The sequence below is a fragment of the Protopterus annectens genome, chromosome 1.part2 (assembly GCF_019279795.1).
Source record: "Protopterus annectens isolate FY-2018-M chromosome 1.part2, PAN1.0, whole genome shotgun sequence".
Lineage (NCBI taxonomy): Eukaryota > Metazoa > Chordata > Ceratodontiformes > Protopteridae > Protopterus > Protopterus annectens.
In genome coordinates this window covers 281,643,431-281,665,224 of record NC_056727.1, presented here as the reverse complement: position 1 = coordinate 281,665,224, position 21,794 = coordinate 281,643,431, and positions in this window count along the sequence as shown.

Sequence of the window (21,794 nt, the reverse complement as noted above, 5' to 3'; positions counted from 1 at the left end):
CTTTGGCATCGGAGGCGCATAGTTTTCAGCAACCCAAACAAACTGACAAGGGGGATGAATTTATGCAGAATGAGCAGAATTCCTCACCCTCATTGAACACGTTTCTCAGCAATAGGAATTTCTTCTCAACTGATAGCCGAGACATGGCAAACATCGTGCAGGAACAAGAAGGTACTGTTACAGATATTATGCTCATTATTAGCGAATTTGATTATAAATTATTTAAATGTAGGAAGCTACAATTGGAGGTAGCATATTTGGAGGAATGCTTGGACAAGCATATTGTTCCCAAAGGTCACCGGCAGTGGAGGTTTCCTGTAGGGCTAGTCAATGGATCCGATTTTCATCAACAGCTTCTGAACATGATCGACAAGCAAGGTTTTGAATTTATGCAGAGTTTGATAGGTCATTACGTACAAGGGATAGCATCTTATCAAAAAGATTTACAGTTGCTTGAACAGGATATTAAAAATAATCCGAACTTTAACAGATATCGCTATGAATATTCAAGAATATTCACTAGTATTGAAGCAACAATGCTCAAATTATCCAACAATAAGAAAAAGAAGATTGAGAGGGACATATCTCAGTATGCCAACAATAAAGCGTACCCTTTGCCCCCCTTAGTAAGCCAGCCTAAATATATTGTGAGAGCTACTAACACTAATTATCAAGCAAGGGGACAGGGTGCACCTTTACCTGTCATGGATCAGGCCCCTGTGATCGTGAGCCAAGGAATATGTGCTGACGACCAGGGACGCAGTAACCAGGCCCAAGGGAAAGAAACCATTGACTCTGAGGGTAGCAATCATAATACTTCGAGTAGTAACAATAATAACAACACTGGCAAGTCAACATTTGTTCAGGATTTTCGGCAAGGACAAGATCCCAATCAGAGGAACTTGAGATCCTATGGGAACCATCAGTCCCCAAAGAACAAGAGGAATTTGAAGAAGAAATAATCCCCCTCGAAAACGAAGTAAAAATTATAAACAGTTCTGAGGGTGATTTTAAAATATATAATTTCACCTTATTTAATGTGGAACAAAGTATGTGTGACTTCTTCTCTAGAGGGTTGAATTTTATTCCGGACACTCACTTTGATATGGTGAAAACAATAGTTGATCTCAAATTGTTTGTACGAAAACTGAATTTACGAATGTTATTAGGGAACATGCCCAGCTTAATAAATCCCTTTAGGATAGCCAGTGTGTTTAATCCCCCCCTGGCACCCCATTTAAAGGCTTTCGATCTAGCATGTGAGCTAGATTTTAGGCATTTGGCTACTAACCATCCCCCACATAAAAATACCAAACTTAATATAACATCACAGGACAGGCAATGGATTAGTACACTGAAGGACTGTAAAGTCAGGGTGATGAAACCCGATAAAGGGAATGGGCTCATTTTTATGGACCATCATGTCTATGTTGTAAAGGTTCTCAAACATTTAGAGAAGGGACCATACAAAGAGATTAGTGTTAACAAAGTTAACACAGCATATAGGAAGATTCAATATACCTTGCAAGATTTGTTCTTGGATGAATACATAGACACAGAGCTACATAGTTATTTAACAATGGCATCACCAAGACTACCTGTTTTCTTCGGAGTACCCAAAATCCATAAATCCATCTATGACCCACCCCTCAGGCCTATCATGGATGGTAGAGGATCCATTACGAGCGCATGTGCCAAGTATGTTGACACCTTGCTTAAGCCATTTTTAGCTAAAGAAATACACATTTGCAAGGATTCATGGAGCTTTCTGGATTCTATTAACAAGATCCAATTTGATCCAACTTTAATGCTTCTCACAGTTGATATAAAGGATTTATACACTGTGATACCACACGATATAGGCCTTGAATGGGTAAGGGATTTTTTATTTGTTAGAAAAGTAAATGACAAAGTCATCTATCTAGTTGAGACACTTTTGGAACTTATACTTCACAATAACATATTTAAGTTCGAAGATGGTATGTATATGCAAACATCAGGGGTAGCCATGGGTTCGCCTTGCGGGGGGGCATACGCCAATTGTGTTTTGGCTCATTGGGAAAACACATTATTATTTCAAAATTCCATGTTTCAAACACATGTCACCTGGTACACAAGATACCAGGATGACATGTTTATCCTGTGGAAAGGGCAACCGGAACTTATTCCTAGCTTTATTGAGTCTATCACTATCTTGACCAATTTCTTAGAATTCACATTTAATTTTAGTGACACTGAGATTAGTTTTTTAGACATCCTGCTAGTGAAGGATTGCTCAAACATGAGATTTAAGAGTAACATCTACAGAAAGCCTACCTACTCCAATGGTTTTCTGCACTATTCTAGTTGTCACCCGCACCACCAAAAGAAGGCTATTGTCAAAGGGCAGATGGTGCGGGCAGCCAGAATGGTCACAGATGACCATGATTTTGAAGGGGAATGTAATAAGCTAGTTGGCATGTTCAGGAATAGGGGCTATCCACTACACTTGATAGAGGAAGTCATGGATGAAGTTGGATATAAACGAAAAACTGGCTATTTTAGTCCTATTTTAGCCTCCCAATACATTGTTAACCAAACTAACCAATTAACTGGTAATGTAGTGATTAGGGGTGGATCTAGCCAAACCAATAATCAACTTAGGTTTTTATGTACTTTTTCCATGGACCATCACTTTATAAGGGGCATTTTAAGTAAAAATTGGACATTGCTTTCAAGTGACAAACAAGTTCAGAAAATTTGTAGTGGCCCACCAGCTATAACTTTTAGACGAGGGGTCAATTTGAAAACTTTGCTGGAAAGCGGGCAATCCAAGATGATGAGACCTATAAAAGGAATGAGTAAATGTGGCAGCTGTGCACAATGTAAGCACATAAAGGAAGGTAACACAGCTTTGGTTAACAAAATTCCATATAGAATTATGGGGAAATATAATTGCAACACGAAAGCGGTAGTGTATGTGGCTTTGTGCACAGCTTGCCACGCATTCTATATAGGTAAAACGGAGCGTAAATTAAGGCAGCGTGTTTATGAACACTATTACGCTATTTCCAAAGGTGAAACAAACAACGCACTTGCATGCCACATCTTGGAATTCCCTCATCACGATTTTGAATTCATGGTGTTACAAAAGATAGAAATTGCCCCTTATGTGGGTCCATGGCAAATCTATTTGGACATACAAGAACTATGTTGGCAGATAAGAACAGGGGCCACTTTTGCCCCGGGTCTTAACGATAGTATGTCCATTACTTGTGTATTAAAAAAGCTTGCTTGTAATAGATAGGGGAGCTTTTTATTATTACTATTATTTTTTAGATTTTTTAGATTTTTTGAGTTGGTTTATGGGGACTCTCACATCTAGATAGTTTGTTTTAATATTATTGTTATGCATTCAGTAAAATTTTGGCTACATATGCCTTAATGTATAGGACTTTGAAAAGGATTCCCTTTTGCTGCTTCAACTTTTTTGTATTGGCCGTTTGTTCTATTGGCCAAATTAGATTTAATTTAAAATTTATATTTTAGTGTTATAGATTTTTAAAGTAAGTGGATATATCTTTGAAGTGTTTTTAACTTTAATTGATGTTCAGTCAAATGTAATTATAGGGTTTGTTGTAGTATACATGAAAAAGTTTTGGAAAGTGTTTTTAAGCAGTATAATGATTCAACATTACGAGTGTATTAATTAATTAGTATCACATGACGTCTCAAATGGTTTAAATGTATGGGCTGGATGTGACTATGTTGTTTTTGCTTTTTACTTTTTGCTTTCTGAAGAAGGAAACGCATAGTCGTTTCCGAAAACACTATTAAAGTTGTGTTAAAGGAAATCCATTTTGTGACTGTTCGTGACTGCTCATAACAGTAGTTTGGCGGCACTCAGCTTTTACCACTTCGTGCTTTGTGTTTCAAAACAATGTATTATTTATGACAAGAGTCTGTAAGGACAAAGTACAGTTTATAACGAGTCTATAAGGACAATGTACGGTTTATAACAAGAGTCTATAAGGGCAATGTATGGTTTATAACAAGAGTCTATAAGGACAATGTATGGTTTATAACAAGAGTCTTTAAGGACAATATATGCTTTATAAGAAGAGTCTATAAGGACAATGTATGGTTTATTACAAGAGCAGTTGCATAACTACGTTAGAAGCGCCCCGAGGCAAACATTTCCTAGGCGCCCCAACACCCCCCCCCCCGGAACCCAAGCCATCGAGATGACTGAAGCCGAAGAAATCACATATAGTCACATTTGCTTGACCTATGACAGTGGCATAAAACACTGAAATCTGGAGACGTGCTATTTCAGCAAAAAGTAAAAAAAAAACAATTATAAAACAGTACATTATATAGATACCAGAATGTGAATTGTACCTCCATTGTTCAATCCTACTCCTAGAATGACTTCTTGCGGGCTTTGTTATCAGCAAAACTATCAATGATCTTGTCAGTGTCCACGTCTTCCAGGCATCCACTCTCAATCGAGAAAATGGCTAAAGAACTAAGGCGAACCTCAGACATTGTACTACGCAAGAATGTCTTTATCAACTTCAACTTCGAAAAACTTCTTTCAGCACTGGCAACTGTCACAGAAAGTGTCAGATACAGCACACAAGCAGTGATTATATCCGGAAATCTGGAAGATGATTCTGAATGAGTTATCAAGATGAATTCGGCCAAGTCCTTGATAGATTTCAGCGCTGACAATGTGACACTGAAAGTCATTTTGAGCAGGAGCAGTTGGTCAGACAGCTCATCTGAAATGTCATCCGAGTACGCCATGATCAGACTCTTCGACATCTTCTGCAGTTCATCATCATTCGTTTCAGCAATTGTCATAGGTTTCAAGCATGTGAAGACTTGGTCAGTATCTCGCAGTGACTTGAATCGTGTTGTTATCTGGACAATGGCATAGTTTTATTCTGTTGAACACTTCGACCTTGTAGCGCTGTTCTGCTGACTCCAGTCTGCAGTCATTTGAAAGTTCATCGTGAAACTTCTTGGCACGAGAAACCCTCTCTGAACTGCCAAACTCAGATGGCATGCCCCAACTTTGAGCTAGCTCCTTGGTCAAGAACAAAACAGTCTCCCAGTTGTTGCGAAGTTCACTCAGATCCTTCAGTAGTGATTCCAACAGAATGCAAACAGATGTGACATTGGATTGTTGTGACTGCATTTTCTTGGAGATAATGTCTAGTGGTCCCAGAATGCATGACAGTAAAACAATGTTCATCATTGATGAAAAGCGTTCAAAATATTTCTTCAGTGACGATGCCTCGCCTTTCTCATTACTGTCCTTGCCAGTCAGTGACAACACAGTCAACAGTTTCATCATGTCGACAAACCAGCTGTGAAGAGCTATCAAGGCTTGATTCCACGATGACCAACGTGTAGGACAAAGTCGCTTTAATGTAAGTGAGCAGCTACTATCTTTCTGTAAGCGATTCCATCTGCTAATAGCACTGAGGAATATATACAGCTTTTCCAGCATGTCAAAAAAGTTCCGAATGTCCTTCACGTTCTTAACAGCATTGTTTATGACTAAATTTAATGCATGAGCACTGCAGTGAACATAACGGGCCTTTGGTGCTTTCTGCTTCATTAAAGCCTGGACATCCTTGTAAGCACCACTCATGTTGGCGGCTCCGTCATATCCTTGACCCGAATCTTCTTCAGGTCAGTGACACTTTCAATTTCCTTTGTAATTACGGATGCCAAATCATGACCCTTCTGGCTTTCAACATCGGTGAACCCCAAGAATGATTCCTGGATATGCACGCTTACCGGCTTCCCTTCATCATTCTTTTTGACAGTCACATACCGAAATATTTTGCTCAACTGATCCGTCTTTGAGCAATCCACTGTTGTATCCATTATAAGAGATACAAATGGTGCGTTGGCCATTTCGTCTGTGATCTGCTGCTTTACCTCTCTTGCCAGAATGTAAATGATTTCATTTTGAATCGACCCACTCAAATACTTGGTGGTTCCTTTTGGCTGCTTCAGCAAGTTTTCCAAAACAGGATCGTACTTGGCAATTAAGTGAATGAATTCCAGGAAATATCCTCGTGAGCCAGGCCTGTCGTCGTCAGTGTAGCTGTTGTTTTTTACGGTGGCCTCAAAATGCAATGTTGCATTTTGACATGGTAATGATCAGATTCACTATGCGATCCAGAACACAGCGCCAGTACTTACGGTCTTGCATAATTTGTTTGTCGGTCAGGACATCGACAGTGACATTGTTCTTCCAATTAGTAAAAATCTGACAAGCTTTTGCGTGGGTCACTGAATTTTCGTGTATCTGTATGGAACGCGACAAATTCTTCCAGTTACAAGTACTGTCAGTCCATGAATCACCAGTTCTTATCGGTGATGCAAACAGCCAACATGGAATGCAGTAGCACTTGTCACCAGCCGTGCTGTAGGACAACCATGTTCTTCTGAAACTCAAGCCAGACTTCATTTTGTGTGTGTAGAAATGTTCCTGGAAGCTGTGGCCTTTATTAAGACCTTCTGCCTGTTTCGGGAATGGATCAGGCAGCTGCAATGCATCACCCATCACAACAAATCTCTTATCAAAAGCGCTTAATGTCTTGCTTCCAAAATATGCTCGATCAGCAGAGGGCGGTAGCAATTCTGTCGATGCACTTGATTCTGGTAGTTGAGCCTCATGTTTAGGAAAATTCTGTTCATTCAGGGCATCATTGGATTCGGAGTGAGTACTGGCATTATTCTGATCGTCCTCTGGCTGCCGAATATCTTCGTTCGTTATCCTTTGTCCTTCGTCCCGCTGTTCCAAAGTCACACTACAAGATGCTTGTGGAGCAATAAAGTATGCGCTCAGTTTTGGTACTTTTTTCAGCAGTTCACTTTCTGCAACCTCTTTCTGTCTCTCTCGCTTTCTACGCTGAGTGCCACTAAGCTTTTTCTTGCCACCATCGTGGGAATTCATACTCATCCTTCTGTCTGGATGCAAAACAGTCAGAGCAACATACCACTATGCCAAATCAGCTGCTTTGTGAAAGAAAAATACTGTGTTACCACCATACATTTTACTACCAAGGTCCCTGTGCAAAACAGTCAGAGCCACATACCACTACGCCATATCAGCTACTTTGTGAAAGTGAGGAAGACTGAAATTTAAATGGCTATCATTTAATGAATTCAGTTCTCACCATAACTGTCAACCTCTTAGCACAAAACACCTGGACAAACGCAGTAATGAGGGAATACAGCCCTCAAACATATTCCGTGAATTCAGTTCTTGCCATAGCACAAAAAGCCTTGCCAACCTTAGCACAAAAAGCCTGGATGAAGCCAATAATGGGGGAATACAGTCCCAAAAATAGGGACAAATTTCAAATATTCATCTTATAAACTTAGAAAATTAACCATCGATCAGCAAACAGCTCAACTGAACGAAACACCATGATCCACAATATCCAAATTCTTTATTGAATGAAGTACATAAGCAGTAGGTTAAGCGCTTTCATCTACTCGACGTAGATTTCTTCAGAACAACTAATATACTCAATACTGCACTTTAAATATTTTCTAAAAAACCGCCAAAAATAATTGCCTAACCAATCAAACATTCACTAGAATTTAAAAACACAGAACCACAATCTCATTTTTGTCATATAAACTAAATAATGAATATATAATTAAATAAAATTCATTAATATAATACTAAAATAAGTCAGAACCTTGATAAAATTCTCTTAAATACGAAATATAAATGTAAATAAATAAATACCTAAAATTCCTACTAATAAATATAATGTATTCCTATTGAATTAATAAAATGCATATACAAAGATATGTTTGTTGATCGATGGTTGTTTTATTGTTGGATTCCCTGGATACATTTTTGAAACTTAGAAAATTGCTAGAATTAAACAAGATGCATTAGTTTGTTGTAATATTGCCTTTAACAAAAAAATACTACTTAGCACCAACTAAAAACAGCTTTTTTTTACATATCTTCTATGCTATCACTTTTACAGATTCTTGATATGCTTCAGCTTTCAACAACTGCGAATATAGAGGGTTATAATCGTGTCTCTCTGATCATGACCAGCTTATTATCGATTCGAGATATGGATGCTAAGAAACTCGCCTCAATAACAAAGCTTGAGAGGTGAATGATTGTATCCATGCTGAGAATACATAACAAATGTTATGATCAGCGAGACCCAATCATAATTCTTTATTGTCCACAGAGGTTTATCTGCTCAATGTAATACTAGTTACAGAAATGAAAAAAGTTTAGAAGCCCAACATGTTTTACCAATTTTCTAAGAAAAATATTTAGTACTACCGCATTAACAGCAGGAAGAAAGTCTCTTTAAAGAATGAATGACTTTAAAAAGCCATTAGACATCTTGCCCATACCCACAGTTTATTTATAAGTATGACAAAAGAAAGTATCTAACTTATTTAAAATCTGTTTTACCTTCCAGTGCTGTATACTGTCTCCAGCACTTGATCTTAACAGTGCTAAGATGTTTTTAACAAGCTTTTGCTCAGCACTGCTAAGAGCACGTCTAATGCTAAGGACTTTTTAAAGCTGCTTAACATGTTATCTTTTTCCTGATTTTGGTGAAAAATCATAGCATTCCATGCACTTCAGATACATTTTTGTCAGGTTGTTCCTTTCCTACTTATTTGTACTCTTAGAGAAAATATGAGATTCATAAATAAATAATAATCTCCAAGATTAAATTGTCCATTTCTTACTTATTTTTATGGCAAGCTGGGTCCTGCTACAATACTAATCATTGATTATTTTGGAAATAAAGACCTTTTTCTGAAATAGTAAATACCTAATTCATTGTGTGTGTGTGTGTGTGTGTGTGTGTGTGTGTGTGTGTGTGTGCGCGCGTGCGTGTATGTGTGTGTGTGTGCAGTCTACCATAAAAGAATACATATTAAAAGTAAAGAAAGAAATTATCCAAAGACACTAATAAATGTAGGTTTTTATGACCAACATAATTGTCTACACTGTTTATTTACTTCCTAACTTATGACACAGAAATAGTGTTCTATTATTTTATTTCATTTATCTATTTACTTTTGTTGATCTGGAATACCCAGCTGGGAAGATTCCATCTTCAGTGAAGTCATAGGGTAAATAGCTCCATGCGCAAATAAAACATACAACTACTTGTAAATAAACTTTCATGTATAGGTTCATAGGTTTATACTAGGCTATCTGCCCTAAGGCATTTATAAGCCTAGCCCAAAGTTATGTGGCTTACGCCACCCCTTATGTTAGAAATAATGTGCCCATTAGTTTGTTGTGCCTCTGTCCAGCAGTGACACAGAGATGATTCCTGGGGTAAACCTACGATCTCCCATCCACCGGTCAAGATTTCTCTTGAACAGAGCCAGCGAGGTGCTCTGCCTCACATGGACCGGGATTTTATTCCACAGCATGGGGAGTCTCTGGGTGATAAATCTATCTCTCCAGCACATCCTATTTATATCCATGCTAAGGTTTAAGTCACTTGCTCTAGTGGTTCTAGTGGATTTGGATTTTTTGAGGTGGAGCATGTCCATTAATTCCGGGTTGGTCATGGCCTTGTATGTCAGGCACAGGTCACCTCTGAGCAGACGGTATGTAACTGAATAGAGTTGGAATTTCTTCAGTCTAGCAGTATATGACAGGTTTTGGAGTCCCTTTATCCTTTTGGTGAGGAACTTTTGGGGTCTCTCCAATTGCTGAAGGTGTCGGGTGAGATACATCCCGAATGGGGCATTGTACTCGATCATTGGTCTGATAAGTGAAGAGTACAGGGGAACAATGACCTCACTTGATCTGGATGTGAATCCCTTCATGATCAGATGGGCAAGGTAGAAGGTCTTTTGAACCACTTTAGCAACGTGAGTGTCAAACGAGAGGCCACTGTCAACCTGGGTACCCAGGTCCCTGATAACCTCTTTTGTGCTTAGTGGGTTGCCACCTATATGGTAGCTTGGGGTTACCTTGTTTTTCCCGAAGGGTATGACTATACACTTTTTTGCGTTTAACTTCAGGCCATGGCTCTGGCACCAGCTATCAGTTTCCGTGAGACCCCTCTGAAGGATGTCTGTGTCCGATGTACTATCCACTATGGCACCCAGTTTGCAGTCATCCGCAAACTTTGTCAGCCATAGTCCTCCTATGTTTGCCTGTACTTCTGAGAAGTAGATGCCGAACAATAGGGGGCCAAGGACTGAGCCCTGTGGGACACCACTTGTAACCGGCTTGGAGTTTGACATAGCTCCAGCAACTCTAACCCTGTGGGTTCTGTCCTTTAGCCAGTTTGCAACCCATCTTGTGACATATGGGTTTACATTTAAGCTGGTAAGTTTCTCTATGATACCCGAGTGGGGTATTGTGTCGAAAGCTTTTGCAAGGTCAAGGTAGGCTGTATGGACTGCCTTTCCCTCATCAATGGCCTTGGTAACTGTTTCAAAGAAGTCGACCAGGTTCAAAAGGCAAGCTCTGCCCTTGACAAAGCCAAACTGGGTTGGGTCCAAGGTCTGCAAGTCCCCTATGTCCTTGTTTATGAGTTCCATTATGATCCTCTCCATAGCTTTGCAGACCAGGCTTGTTAAGCTTATGGGCGGTAATTACCAGGGTCCGTAGAGGCACCACCTTTGTGGAGTGGGACCACAGTTGCCGTACGCCACTCCTTGGGCACATATCCTGTGGTAAGGCTAAGATTAAACAGCTGCCTTATGTGCGGGTTTAGTTCTTCATTGAGTTCATGTAGCACACAGCCGGGGACACCATCCGGTCCCATTGATGCTGTGTTTTTAGCTTTAGAGAGAGCAGCTTTCACCTGCACATTTGAGATGTCTGGGAGGCTACACTCTGTTGGGATAGTTATCTCACCTTTTGGGGGGGAGAGGGGGTGAAGTTTGCACTGAACCTGTCTGCCAGTATGTTGGCAATGTCTGTGGCCTCAGTGATTTTTGTATCATTTTGGACTAATTCCGAGCATATCTGGGAGTTTCCACCCAGGTTTCTGACATAGCTGAAGAAGGCCTTATGATTGTCTTTTGAATCTATGGCAATTTTTTTCTCAAAGTTGGCCTTTGATGATTTTATGAGGGATCGTAGTTTCTTGCTAGTACTGATCAAAGATGCCTTCCCTTTTTGGGATTTTGCTCTATCATGTAATAGCTTTCTCCTCTTATTGTAAAGTTTGTTTATGGCTGGGGTCCACCAGACTGGACGTTTACCCTTGGAGGAAAGAGTCTTGGTTTTATTTGGGATTGCCTGATCCATGCAGTCCTGAAGGTGTTCATAGAAGGCATTTGTAAGGGCTTCCGCAGCTTGGGTTGTGGTTTCCATTGGCTCGGGGGCCTTGAAGGATACCACACCTGTCTTGAGTAGTGTGAAGTTTGCTTTAGAGAAGTTCTTCACTGTGGTCTTTTTTGTTTGGGGTGGGGGCGGGATGTGGATTTCTAGTGAGATTAGTTTAGGATCTGATCTCACCAAAGAGGGATATACTTCCGGTGTGGAGCATTTTGTCCCCATGTTTGTGATGATGAGATCTAGTATATTTTCTCCTCTTGTGGGGACGGTGACTAGTTGTTCCATGGCATTTGAATTTATGAACTCCAGGAACCTTTGGGCTAGAAAGTTGGGGCTTGAGTAATGTTCCCAATCTATATTCGGGTAGTTGAAGTCACCCAATATGATGGTATTTGGTGATACATTTATACCCTCCAGTGTCTTCAGGAAGGCTGTGTGGGTTTCCTGAGTTTGAGAGGGTGGCCTGTAGCATGCTACAAATTGTAGAGCAGTTTTGCCTATGGTTAATTGCACCTGGATGGTTTCCGATGCTTTGTGCGTAGCCACCAACCTGGAGGTGTGGGTATCCTTGATGAATATGGATACACCCCCTACTTTTGTGGTATGGTCTGGGTTTTGGGGCCAGAACGCATGATATGAGGTAAAACCTGATAGTGCCGGGGTGCTCTCAGGAGCCTTGAACCAGGTTTCAGTCACAGCACAGACATCGATGTTCTCCATACTGAGAAGGGCCTCGAGTGCGTGCATTTTGAGATTTAGACTTCTGGCATTGAGCAGCATTACCCTTAGTTTCTTCCCTTTTTTGTTTTCTAGGGTGGTAGGTTTAGAATTTGAGCCTTGCCTAAAAAAGGCACTATGGGGGTGGCAAGAGCCTTAGCCAATATCCGGAATCCCAGGGGTGACAGGTGCAAGCCGTCCCTTGCGAAGCAGCGTGGCTTGTCAAGCATGTCATCCCAAGCAGACAGACACTGGATCCCCTTTGAATGACACCAGAAATTAAGCCAATTGTTAAAGCTGATCATCTTGTCACTATATTGTGGCATCATTCTTGGTGAAGGTAGGATACTGCCAGGGTCAGGGTCATACCTGCCTGGGCTACATAATCATAGAGAGCTCCTCTATGTCTCTTTTCATGTAGTCCAGGGAGGTACGTCTCAGGTCGTTCACACCAGCATGGACAATGACTGTGTTATACTTGTACTTGCCGTGGAGTGACCTGAGTGCTTGTGTTATGTGGCGGATTCAAGCGCCCGATAGGCAGCTTACCGTGACCTTCTCCTTGTTCAGCCTGGTGAGTGGGACGTCAGTGTGTCTGACTATGGAGTCACCTATGACAAGTATGTTTGGTGTTGTATTTGGCCTTAAGGGCAGTGACTGCTTTGCACACTGATTTTGTTTTTTATGTGTTGTTTGTGTGGTGTCTTGAGTTTGCAGTTGCTTGGGTGTCTGCTTTGGAGGCCTTTGCTGTTTAGGTAAATTTTTACTCAGAGCCTCCGAGTATGTCTTAGTGTGTTTATGTGTCTGATTCAGTGGTGTGGTTGAGTTATGTGAGACTTGTATTGTGGTGTGTGTAGTTGCCTTCTCCTCCTGCCTGGTCTTGCCAGTCCTGAGTTGAGAGAGCTCAGCCTCCAGTTTGGCTAAATAGCTGCATCTCTTGCAAGTGTTAGTGTTATGTGGGAGGAGGAGAGGGTTGTCCGTGTACATGAGGCAATTGTAACATTGCCTCAGAATTCCCAGATTCACCAACTGGGCAGGAGAGGACGCCAGCATCTGACCCTTCGACATGCTAGAAAGAATTATGAGTTGGTATGAGACAGAAAAGTAGAGGGCTTAGCAGGGAAGTGGGCACTCCTGGGGGGTTTTGCAAGTGAGGGATTTGTATAATATAGGAGTGCTTGACCTGCAAAGAAAATGCTTATAAGACAAGGGATATGCTTTTATGGTGTACATTGTTTCTGTATGCAGATATATTTCCAAAAGAAATTGAGCTATGATAATCATATCTTTCAACTCTTCAGATTTTTGCAGAATGTCCAGATTTCTACCTCATATTTTTGGTCTGTTCCTCATAAAAGTTTTTTTTTTTTCTGACAAATCACTAAAGGTTAAAGTCACTAATAATGGCATACATTTGAGTTCTGGATGACTTTTTATCCTAAACAAAATGCATGCTAACATGAATCCTTTCATTCTAGTAATTTTCTAAGTTAATAAGAACAATATTTAAAATCTGTCCCTGTTCTTTGACCTTTGTCCCTCCCCTTATTTTAAGCATTGTCCAGATTGCTTGCACTAAGAGGTCGTAGGGTATAATGAAGACGATGCAATTTGTATGTACTTACTATTAAAGAAAAATGAGATATAATAGAAATGTAGCAGAGCAGTACAGTTCATATCTACTTACTAGAAGGCAAACTTTGTACTACACAGTAAATATAAAAATTAGATCTAATAGATGACGGTTACATCAAAACAAAGGCACACGAGCTTATATTGTCACTGGGCTGTCCCCTTCCCACAAATGACATGCTTTACAACTTTCATGAGTTGCTGTCAGCCTTAGTCCAAAATGATAATGTGATCCAGCTTTATTTACAACGAGTAAAGTCCAACAACATTATGGCACCAAGAGACAACTGGCCAGCATGCTCACCTGCTTATCTCCTTCACGAGCATTTGAGTAAGCTTCAACAACACCTCTGTACACAATCTTGGCTTTATGGTAGACTCACACAGCAAACATACCTTCCTTCTCACCTTCCTCAACTAATCCTACCCCCCTCACAACCAATACTGCTGGTAAATCTCCACTTGCCTTTAACCTTCATCCAATATCAACCTCCTATATTAGCTCCCTATTAAAGAAACTTAAACCATCCAGCTTATCAGCCGATCGACTCCCAGCTGAATACCTACAAATAGCATCAGAGGTTATAGCCTATCCTATCTCCATTCTGATAAATAGAAGCATTACAGAGTCTAAAATCCCCACAATGTGGAAAATATCATATGTCATCCCACTTCACAAGGGCGGCGCCTCCACGGAAATATCCAATTTTAGACCTATAGCAATAATGTCCCCAATAGCAAAAATTATGGAAAGATGTGTTCATAAGCAACTCCTCCACCATCTAACTCTAAATAATCTTTTGTCTAACACCCAACACGGCTTTCGCCCCCATCACAGTACAACCACTGCCCTCCTCTCCTTTGTTGACTCAGTCAACTGTAACCGAAATAATAAACTAATTACCTCTGCTCTCTTTCTGGACTTATCAAAAGCTTTTGACATGGTTAATCACCAAGCACTGCTCCATACCCTGAAAACATTTCACCTAGACTACTCAGCCCTAAGCTGGTTTGATGCCTACCTGTCAGGGAGACAACAAGCTGTCCAGTGGCAAAGCAAGCTATCTCAATTACTACCAAACACCATAGGAGTTCCCCAAGGGTCTATACTCGGCCCCCTTCTTTTTTCTGTATTTATAAATGATCTCTATTCAGTAATCCCCAATGCAACCTGCATTCAATATGCAGATGACTCCACCCTGATCTGCTCCGACGCCTCCCTCCATAATCTCCAAGTAATTACCCAAAACTGCTTTGCTGCAGTAGAAACATGGTTCATTGAGAAGAAACTTATCTTGAATCCAACAAAAACCAAGCTACTACTAATTTTCCCCACCTCAGCCTCTTCCTTAGCACAACACCCTACACATACTAATAATAGGACCTTCCATGTTCAGTCTACAAATGGTACCATCATCGAGCCTGACACTAATGCCAAACTACTTGGAGTTACTATCGATCACAAGCTCAAATTTGACATGCACATCAGTCAAACTATAAAAACTGTAAACAAAAAACTAGGCTCTATGTATAGAATTAAAAACTTTCTAACCCCTACTACCAAACTAACCATTGCACGCACACATCTTCTCTCCACCCTACTGTACGCCTCCCCAGTATTCTCCTTCCTTAATAAAGCTGAGCTCAACAAACTCTCTATGACTTATAATCATATTGCCAAATTTGTAACAGGAGAACCGTACCATACTCATCACTGCCTAAACCTAAAAAAACTAGCCTGGTTAGAACTCCCCAATCTTCTTAAACTTAATCAACTTACTGAAGCATTTAAAATAATCAAGGAACCACATAAAACCCCCTCATTAAACAAACTTTTCATCCCCTATTCTAATCTCAGCTGCCTTAGATCCTCCAATAGTGAACTAGTACAAACAATCAAAACTAATAACTTAGGTGGGGATGCTCTTTATGCCAATTCCATTGGAAAACTATGGAACTCCCTTCCTAGTGACCTAAGACTAACTACCTCCCTTAGCAAGTTCAAAAGCAACCTCAAATCTTTCCTAAAAGCGCATTGGCTATGTTCCTGTACCAAACCTGACTAATCCTAAAAATACCAATACTATCCATACTATCTCCCGATGCCATTTTTCTCTCTCTTTTCTACTACTGCCGTACTAAACTATAGTACAGGATCTCTACCTCACTGTAACACCCCCTATTTATGAATCCCTACGAGCATTATACTCGATATTTCTTTACCTATCTCTTGAGCCTATAATATCAGCTTTAATAGTGTCCAAAGATCATATGTTTTCATTAATCCACTTATCATATGAATTACTTAAGTTATAGCTAATTTTTAACTTGATGTCTCTTCATACTATGATATCTAAAAACTGTTACTATGTAACTCAAACCTAAACCTTGTCTCAATTATGTATATGTTTTTCTTTTTTTCCTTGAACTTTCTTGCAACTGTTATGTTTAAACTTTGTATTACCTTACCATGTTATTTTGAAATTGTTGAAATGTCAAACCTAAACCTTGTCTCAATTATGTATATGTTTTTCTTTTTTTTTTCCTTGAACTTTCTTGCAACTGTTATGTTTAAACTTTTTATTACCTTACCATGTTATTTTGAAATTGTTGAAATGTAACTCAAAACCTTTTGTACTGTGGAGCTTTTCTCCCCGGGTCTCTGCTGAAAAGGGATATGTATCCAGTTGGACTAACCCGGTAAACAAATGTAAAATAAATAAAATAAATATTAACAGCATGTCATAAACAGCTCACCATAAACCTGTTAACAAAATTTTCCTTCATACTCCTTTTAAACTGTTGCCCCTCCTTCTTTAGACTAATGAATATAATTCAAAACTATTTTAGAGTTCCACCTCCTAGCTCTATTAATCATTTATTTGAGGAAGGTATATTTGTGGAAGTGACACTTCCACAAATATACCTTCCTCAAATAAATGGTACGTCCTTCCTATTCTAAAGGAATATGTGGTGTAATTGCCCACTACCGCCAAACCCATAGCTATAGGTCCTATTCCACTCCCATCCCTTTCTAACAACCAACCAATAGGTGTGTAAAAAAAAATAATGCTCAACTTTCCCCTCTGAACTTCACAAGTGAGAAATGATCCCCCCGACACACACATACACACACACACACACACACACACACACACACCTGACCAAGCAAACCCAGCGATCAACACACAACCCTTCACCTACCTAGCCCAGCGACCGACCCAACAGCAAGCCACAGACTGATCTGCGAGACCAAGCAACTGACCGAACAGCAAGCAAGCTGCAGACTGATCTGTGCACCCGAACAAACAGACCGATCCACGAAGAAACGACTGAACAACAACAAGCAAGCCCACAATCCAAACACCTACCTGAAGCCGAAGCCCGCGCACTGAAAAAGTCCCGCAAGAGCAGCTCAGTCCTCCTCATTGGTACTGACTGCGGCTGAAGCAGTCCAGACCTCCTCTGTTCTCCATGTCCATGTGTCCATATCAGGACTGCTGGTAAGGCAGTCTGGGATTGCTCACTGTTTTTATGTTTTACAGATTTTTTTTTTTTTTGTTATTTTGTAAGTGGAAGGGCTGCAGTCCGATAGGATGAGCCACCCCTGCCCAAAGTGCCCCCTGCCGCTTGGCGCCCTGAGGCAATTGCCTCACTTTGCCTCTCGCAGTTACGCCACTGAACAAGAGTCTATAAGGGCAATGTATGGTTTATAACAAAAGTCTATAAGGACAATGTATGGTTTATAACAAGAGTCTATAAGGGCAATGTATGGTTTATAACAAGAGTCTATAAGGGCAATGTATAGTTGATAACAAGAGTCTATAAGGACAATGTACACTTTATAAGAAGAGTTTATAAGGACAAAGTATGGTTTATAATGAGAGTCTATAATGGCAATGAATGGTTTATAATGAGAGTCTATAAGGACAACGTATGGTTTATAACAAGACTCTATAAGGGCAATGTATAGTTTATAACAAGAGTCTATAAGGACAATGTACGGATTATAACAAGAGTTTATAAGGGCAATGTACGGTTTATAATGAGTCTATAAGGACAATTTATGGTTTATAATGAGAGTCTATAAGGACAATGTATGGTTTATAATGAGAGTCTATAAGGACAATGTACAGTTTATAACAAGAGTCTAAGGACAATGTACGGTTTATAACAAGAGTCTATAAGAACAATGTATGGTTTATAACAAGAGTCTATAAGGGCAATGCACAGTTTATAATAAGAGTCTATTAGGACAATGTACGGTTTATAACAAGAGTCTATAAGGGCAATGTATGGTTTATAACTAGAGTCTATAAGGGCAATGTATGGTTTATAACGAGAGTCTATAAGGGCAATGCAGGGTTTATAACAAGAGTCTATAAGGGCAATGCATGGTTTATAACAAGAGTCGATAAGGACAATGTATGGTTTATAACAAGAGTATATAAGGGCAATATACAGTTTATAACAAGAGTCTATAAAGACAATGTACAGATTATAACAAGAGTTTATAAGGACAACGTACGGTTTATAACAGGGGTCTATAAGGACAATGTATGGTTGATAACAAGAGTCTAAGGAAAATGTACGGTTTATAACAAGAGTCTATAAGAACAATGTACGGTTTATAATGAGTCTATAAGGACAATGTAAAGGGAAATATATGGTTTATAACAAGAGTCTATAAGGTAATGTATGGTTTATAACAAGAGTCTATATGGGCAATATATAGCTTATAACAAGAGTCTGTAAGGACAATGTATGGTTTATAACGAGAGTCTATAAGGGCAATATATGGTTTATAACAAAAGTCTATAAGGACAATGGTTTATAACAAGAGTTTATAAGGGCAATGTATGGTTTATAACAAGAGTCTATAAGGGCAATGTATGATTTATTACAAGAGTCTATAAGGACACTGGTTTATAACAAGAGTCAAAGGGCAATGAACGGTTTAAAACAAGAGTCTATAAGAACATTGTACAATTTGTAACAAGAGTCTATAAGGACAATATACGGTTTATAATAAGAGTTTATAAAGACAATGTAAAGGGCAATATATGGTTTATAACAAGAGTCTATAAGGTAATGTATAGTTTATAACAAGAGTCTATAAGGGCAATGTCTGACTTATAGCAAGAGTCTGTAAGGACAATGTATGGTTTATAATGATAGTCTATAAGGGCAATGTATGGTTTATAACAAGAGTTTATAAGGGCAATGTATGGTTTATAACAAGAGTCTAATAGGAACATGTACAGTTTATAACAAGAGTGTATAAGGGCAATGTACAGTTTATAACAAGAGTCTATAAGGACAATGTACAGTTTATAACAAGAGTCTAAGGAAAATGTACGGTTTATAACAAGAGTCTATAAGAACAATGTACGGTTTATAATGAGTCTATAAGGACAATGTAAAGGGCAATATATGGTTTATAACAAGAGTCTATAAGGTAATGTATGGTTTATAACAAGAGTCTATAAGGGCAATATATAGCTTATAACAAGAGTCTGTAAGGACAATGTATGGTTTATAACGAGAGTCTATAAGGGCAATATATGATTTATAACAAAAGTCTATAAGGACAATGGTTTATAACAAGAGTTTATAAGGGCAATGTATGATTTATAACAAGAGTCTATAAGGGTAATGTATGATTTATTACAAGAGTCTATAAGGACACTGTATGGTTTATAACAAGAGTCAAAGGGCAATGAACGGTTTAAAACAAGAGTCTATAAGAACAATGTACAATTTATAACAAGAGTCTATAAGGACAATATACGGGTTATAATAAGAGTTTATAAGGACAATGTAAAGGGCAATATATGGTTTATAACAAGAGTCTATAATGTAATGTGTAGTTTATAACAAGAGTCTATAAGGGCAATGTATGACTTATAGCAAGAGTCTGTAAGGACAATGTATGGTTTATAATGATAGTCTATAAGGGCAATGTATGGTTTATAATGAGAGTCTATGAGGACAATGTATGGTTTATGACAAGAGTCTATAAGGGCAATGTATCATTTATAACAAGAGTCTATAAGGACAATGTATGGTTTATAACAAGAGTTTATAAGGGCAATGTATGGTTTATAACAAGAGTCTATAAGGGCAATGTACGGTTTATAACAAGAGTCTATAAGGACAATGTACGGTTTATAACAAGAGTCTATAAGGGCAATGTATGGTGTATAACAAGAGTCTATAAGGACAATGTATGGTTTATAACAAGAGTGTATAAGGGAAATATACGATTTATAACAAGAGTCTAGAAAAACAATGTACGGTTTATAACAATAGTCTATAAGGGCAATGTACGGTCTACAATAAGAGTCTATAAGGACAATGTATGGTTTAGAAGAAGAGTCTATAAGGACAGTGTAAAGAACAATGTATGGCTTATAACAAGAGTCTATAAGGGCAATGTATGACTTATAGCAAGAGTCTGTAAGGACAATGTATGGTTTATAATGATAGTCTATAAGTGCAATGTATGGTTTATAATGAGAGTCTATAAGGGCAATGTATGGTTTGTAACAAAAGTCTATAAGGACAATGCATGCTTTATAACAAGTGTCTATAAGGACAATGTATGGTTTATAACAGGAGTCTATCAGGACAATGTATCAGTCTATAAAGTCAATGTATGGTTTATAACATGAGTGTATAAGGAGAATGTATGGTTTATAACAAGAGTCTGTAAGGTAATGTATAGTTTATAACAAGAGTCTAGAAGGGCAATGTATAACTTATAGCAAGAGTCTGTAAGGACAATGTATGATTTATAATGATAGTCTATAAGGGCAATGTATAGTTTATAATGAGAGTCCATGAGGACAATGTATGGTTTATGACAACAGTCTATAAGGGCAATGTATGGTTTATAACAAGAGTCTATAAGGACAATGTATGGGTTATAACAAGAGTTTATAAGGGCAATGTATGGTTTATAACAAGAGTGTATAAGGGAAATATACGATTTATAACAAGAGTCTAGAAAAACAATGTACGGTTTATAACAGTCTATAAGGGCAATGTACGGTCTACAATAAGAGTCTATAAGGACAATGTATGATTTAGAAGAAGAGTCTATAAGCACAGTGTAAAGGACAATGTATGGTTTATAACAAGAGTCTATAAAGTAACGCATGGTTTATAACAAGTGTCTATAAGCACACTGTATGGTTTATAACAAGAGTCTATAAGGGCAATGTATGGTTTATAACAAGAGTCTATAAGGAGAATGTATGGTTTATAACAAGAGTCTATAAGGGGAATGTATGATTTATAACAAAAGTATATAATGGCAATGTATGGTTTATAACAAAAGTCTATAAGGGCAATGTATGGTTTATAACAAGAGTCTATAAGGGCAATGCATGGTTTATAACAGCAGTCTATAAGGACAATGTATGGTTTATAACAGGAGTCTATAAGGACAATGCATCAGTCTATAAGGTCAATGTATGGTTTATAACATGAGTGTATAAGGACAATGTATGGTTTATAACAACAGTCTATAAGGACAATGTATTATTTATAACAAGAGTCTATAAGGACAATGTATGGTTTATAACAAGAGTCTATAAAAGCAATGTACTCAATATGCAGATGACTCTACTATGATTTGTACAGCCACCTCTGAAACTGAACTTAAATCTCTTACCCAAAAAGCTTTCAATACTATAGAACAATGGTTTTCAAACCACTGTTTCCTCCTTAACCCCAAGAAAACTAAATTGTTACTTTTCACTCCAACCCGAAAAACAACTCCCACCCACCTCACACTTTTATCAAATGATGGCACTATCATTTCTCCCGACCCGACCACTAAACTTTTAGGAATAACAATTGACAACCACCTCAACTTTGATACCCACATTAACAATACAATAAAATTAGTGAACAAAAAACTGGGATCCCTTTACAGAATTAAGCCCTTTCTAACTCCAATAGCTAGGGCTGTTACAGCCAGAACCCACTTAATCTTGGCCCTATTCTATACCTCCCCTATATATATTAATTTACCTAAAACCAACCTCAACAAACTGGCCACATCGTATAATAATATTGCTAGGTTTGCCACAGGCTCTCCATTCAGAACTCATCACTGTCTGAA